Source organism: Schistocerca piceifrons, chromosome 6 (genome assembly GCF_021461385.2).
Source record: "Schistocerca piceifrons isolate TAMUIC-IGC-003096 chromosome 6, iqSchPice1.1, whole genome shotgun sequence".
NCBI lineage: Eukaryota > Metazoa > Arthropoda > Insecta > Orthoptera > Acrididae > Schistocerca > Schistocerca piceifrons.
Window position 1 is genome coordinate 567,392,953 of NC_060143.1, and position 5,886 is coordinate 567,398,838.

Consider the following 5,886-nt stretch of genomic DNA (forward strand, 5'->3'; position numbering starts at 1 on the left):
GCCTTTCCTCTAAAAATGGTAAATATCAGAAAGAATGAAAGAAGCAATGCATGGATTACTAAGGCAATTAAAATTTCTTGCCAGAAAAAATAGAGAATTGCTCCAAATCTGCAAGGAAAATACTGTCACAGCAGATATGCACACTCTTTACAAAACTTATGCAAAAATTTTACAAAAGGTTACAAAACAGTCAAAAAGAATGCACAATGATAGACATACAAAAAATTGTACAAGTAAAGTAAAAGCAATGTGGGACATCATAAATAAGGAAACATACAAGAAAAAGAAAACCAGTGAGAATACTGTCTTGATATATGGCAATGAAATGATTACTGACCAAAGTGAAACAGCAAATATATTCTGCAGCTACTTCACTGGAATCGCTGAAAATTTAATAAAAACTAATTTTGTTGGAAATCAGTAGTCAGTAGAAAATCAGGTCAACACCTGTAAATTATCAATGTTTGTGGATCATGTAAGCAGGGAGGAAACAGTCAAGGCTGTTTGTTACAGGTCTAAAACCAACATAGCCAGCAGGAGTTGATAGTATACCCAGCAGAATCTTGCAGCTATCCCTCCAGTACCTTACTGAACCCCTCACTCATATATTTAATTGCTCATTAGAAACACACAACTTTCCCTATCAGCTAGAAACTGATAGTTTGGTAATTTTCACATCTGTCAACACCTGCTTTCTTTGGGATTGGAATTATTATATTCTTCTTGAAGTCTGAGGGTATTTCGCTTGTCTCATACGTCTTGCTCACCAGATGGTAGAGTTTTGTCATGAGTGGCTCCCCCAAGGCCGTCAGTAGTTCTAATGGAAAGTTGTTTACTCCCGGGGCCTTGTTTCGACTCAGGTCTTTCAGTGCTCTTTTCAGACTCTTCACGCAGTATTGTATCTCCCATTTCATCTTCATCTACATCCTCTTCCATTTCCATAATATTGTCCTCAAGCACATCGTCCCTGTATAGACCCTCTATATACTCCTTCAACCTTTCTTCTTTCCCTTCTTTGCTTGGAACTGGGTTTCCATCTGAGCTCTTGATATTCATACAAGTGGTTCTCTTTTCTCGAAAGGTCCCTTTAATTTTCCTGTAGGCAGTATCTATCCTATCCCTTGTGAGATAAGCCTCTACATCCTTATATTTGTCCCCTAGCCATACTTACTTAGCCATTTTGCACTTCCTGTCGACCTCATTTTTGAGACGTTTGTATTCCTTTTTGCCTGCTTCATTTACTGCATTTTTATATTTTCTCCTTTCATCAATTAAATTCAATATTTCTTCTGTTACCCAATTATTTCTACCAGCCCTCATCTTTTTACCTACTTGATCGTCTGCTGCCTTCACTACTTCATCCCTCAGAGCTACCCGTTCTTCTTCTACTGTATTTCTTTCCCGCATTCCTGTCAATTGTTCCCTTATGCTCTCCCTGAAACTCTCTACAACCTCTGGTTCTTTCAGTTTATCCAGGTCCCATCTCCTTAAATTCCCACCTTTTTGCAGTTTCTTCAGTTTTAATCCACAGTTTATAACCAATAGATTGTGGTCAGAGTCCACATCTGCCCCTGGAAATGTCTTACAATTTAAAACCTGGTTCCTGAATCTCTGTCTTACCATTATATAATCTATCTGATACCTTTTAGTATCTCCAGGGTTCTTCCATGTATACAACCTTCTTTCATGATTCTTGAACCAAGTGTTAGCTACGATTAACTTATGCTCTGTGCAAAATTCTACCAGACGGCTTTCTGTTTCATTTCTCTCCCCCAATCCATATTCACTTACTACATTTCCTTCTCTCCCTTTTCCTACTCTCGAATTCCAGTCACCCGTGACTATTAAATTTTCGTCTTCCTTCACTACCTGAATAATTTCTTTTATCTCATCGTACATTTCATCAATTTCTTCACCATCTGCAGAGCTAGTTGGCATATAAACTTGTACTACTGTAGCAAGCATGGGCTTTGTGTCTATCTTGGCTACAATAATGCGTTCACTATGCCCTTTGTAGTAGCTTACCCGTACTCCTATTTTTTTGTTCATTATTAAACCTACACCTGCTTCACCCCTACTTGATTTTGTGTTTATAACCCTGTATTCACCTGACCAAAAGTCTTGTTCCTCCTGCCACCGAACTTCACTAATTCCCACTATATCTATCTTTAACCTATCCATTTCCATTTTCAAATTTTCTAACCTACCTGCCCGATTAAGGGATCTGACATTCCACGCTCCGATCCGTAGAACGGCAGTTTTCTTTCTCGTGATAACAATGTCCTCCTGAGTAGTCCCCGCCCGGAGATCCGAATGGGGGACTATTTTACCTCCGGAATATTTTACCCAAGAGGACGCCATCATCATTTAACCATACAGTAAAGCTGTATGCCCTCGGTAAAAATTACGGCTGTAGTTTCCCCTTGCATTCAGCCGTTCGCAGTACCAGCACAGCAAGGCCGTTTTGGTTATTGTTACAACGCCAGATCAGTCAATCATCCAGACTGTAGCCCCTGCAACTACTGAAAACGCTGCTGCCCCTCTTCAGGAACCACATGTTTGTCTGGCCTCTCAACAGATACCCCTCCGTTGTGGTTGCACATACGGTACGGCCATCTGTATCGCTGAGGCACGCAAGCCTCCCCACCAACAGCAACGTCCATGGTTCATGGGGGGAGGCTGGTATATTTAAGGATCTGAAATGACATTTACACGTGTAATGGTAATGATCTTGTTTTCTGATTTGAGAAATGATTGGACGTACTAGCGTCTTTTACAGATGCCATGTACGAAAACCGAAGTAAACAAAACTGGGTCTAGTGCAGCAGGGGATACAACCCGTCGGCTTTGAACAATGACGTCATTCCTTAGTCATAGATCTTAATGGCTTCACTTCGAGGCATAGATAATAAAGCAGTTCTGTGTTCTAATAAGCTTTTGCTGTTATGTTTCAATTTCGTTTTTTTACTGATTACTTAATAAAGTACGATCAGTTTATTCTATCTCGTGAGATTTTTTTTTTTTTTTTTAAGCCAAAAAACACTTATCAGCTACTGAAGGCAGCTACAACACTAGAAGAATCGCTTCTCGGCTTTTGACAAGATATTGCTTAATAAAGTAGGATCAGTTTATTCTATCTCGTGAGATTTTTTTAAAAAAGCCAAAAAACACTATTGCTTAATAAAGTAGGATCAGTTTATTCTATCTCGTGAAATTTTTTTTTAAAAAGCCAAAAAACACTTATTAGCTACTGAAGGGAGCTACAACACTAGAAGTATCGCTTCTCGGTTTTTGACAAGATATTGCTTAATAAAGTAGGATCAGTTTATTCTATCTCGTGAGATTTTTTTTAAAAAAGCCAAAAAAACACTATTGCTTAATAAAGTAGGATCAGTTTATTCTATCTCGTAGATTTTTTTAAAAAAAGCCAAAAAACACTATTGCTTAATAAAGTAGGATCAGTTTATTCTATCTCGTGAGAATTTTTTTTTAAAGCCAAAAAACACTTATTAGATACTGAAGGGAGCTGCTTAATAAAGTAGGATCAGTTTATTCTATCTCGTGAGATTTTTTTTTTAAAAAGTCAAAAAACACTTATTACGTACTGAAGAGAGCTAGAACATTAAGAACAATCGCTTCTCGGCTTTTGACAAGATATTGCTTAATAAAGTAGGATCAGTTTATTCTATCTCGTGAGATTTTTTTTTTAAAAGTCAAAAAACACTTATGCCTTTGACAAGATCAATGTTTATCTCTCTCGCATTCCTTTGTTTCTCAACATTCTCCTCAGCTCTTTCATCTCTGTAATACATGCTCTCTGGCGACTTGTGACGTCATTGTTCAAAGCCGACGGGTTGTATCCCCTGCTGCACTAGTCCCACAAAACTTATGCCTTTATACTGTGAATTTTAGATTAATGAAATATGTGTAAGAACAGTACAGAGGAATGGATCAACCCTGCTGTAATAGGCACATATTTTGTTGATGCAGCTTTTACTAAAAATTACTATGCTTACTGGTTGGCTCAACCGCAATTATCGATACCACAAAATAAAAACGAACTACTCCAAAATTTAGATTCACACCGCAACTATCGATACCACAAAACCGACACCTAAAACAACAAAAATTGGAATATGACACTTCCCTTGACCTATATACGTCAACAGCAGCTCACGATACCAAAACACACACAGCTACAACGAGACACATTGGAATCGGACACTTTCCATGACCTATATAGCTCAAACACAACTGACGATACCAAAAAAACTGAAATCGAGTACTTCCCCTAAGTTACACAAATCAACCACAAGTGCCGATCACACACACACACACACACACACATACACACACACACACACACACAAAACTCCCAACCCACCCAAAACCTACCAAGCCCGCCCCCGCCCAACCTTCTCCCTCCTGCCAAAAACAAAAATCCACCAACAGTCGTCCCTTGTCCGAGACGCCGGAACTCTGTCCAACCGCATTTTCTGCTTGCATACGCCGTATTTCAGTATCTCCGCCACAAATCCGAAATCACATAAACACAACAGATACGTAATTCTCAACTCACTGAAACCAATTTCCGTTGTTCTGTAACAGTCACGACCGATAAGTGCACACTTCAATGAACCCAATACATCACATAAAACGCAGACCATACACACACCACCAGAGGACACCACCAACCGCAACAAGACACCTACAACACAACACACTCATAAACTAAACTCCGCGCCGTCATGACGCCACACACCCCTTACGTCACGGTTGAAAGCCGATGGGTAGAATCGGACGCCTCCGTTGACCTCACTTGAACATTAGCCCATTAATTTGAAAGTCCGATGTAAATAGTCTTGAACAGGAGAAGGAGGAGATTGAGAAGTAAATAAGACATATTATGTTCTTTATGTAAATGAGATAAAACATGTTTGATTCCGTAACTAATAGTGAGATCCACAGGGACGAGTTGCATCTTGAACTATATGATGTTAAGTGACAAAGCGCCGAATTAAAAACTCTTGACTTAATTTGCTGTGAAGTTATGAAATGTTGAGAAAGGGAGCATATAAATGTGAGTATGGAAAATGGGAACCTACAGAGGCATTAAGTTTACGTGAAATTCTGTTTTTGGCAGACATCACTATGTACAACCTAAACATTTCACGAACACTGATGCATGAGAAGAAGGTAACAATTTTCGGAAATACAGAAGCGTCCGATCTTACCCGTCGGCTTTGACCCATGACGTCACAAATACCGCGGAAACGACTATAAACAATTCCAATATGGCGGATATAAAAACATTGCATACGTATTGTAAACACTGAAATACACAAGTTTCACAAAAAGCCTAATGACTGTAACGGGACAAGCGTGGGAAATTAGGGGTTTTTGGGTGCGGAGAAACTAAATATACAGAAATGTAGCCACCGACCGCCATTCAAAACCACGCAAAACAACGAAATAAATCAACATCACAAAACTGACCAAATACCAAAAAACACATTCCTATCCATAATCGGACACTTCCCTTAACCTATATAGCTCAACAGAACCTACCGATCACATCCCCCAATAGAAAACTAAGAAACGAAAGCTTCCCTTACACCTACATACATCGGCACTTATGCAGTTTAGCAGGTACGGAAAAAATTTTTCATTTTTTTTCAAAATTTGATCATCATGTGTCGTTATGCGGTGGGGGGAGTCTGCAGTGCCCCCCCATCCCCCCACAGGCTTCATTAGTGTCAAATCAATATTTTCGAATCATAGGCGGCCGCTGCCGCGGCCGCATTCCAAAAAAAAACTCCCAACCTAACCTCAAGTGGGCTACGCTACAGATCAATATGTTCATCAAATTGCTTCATATTACGTATA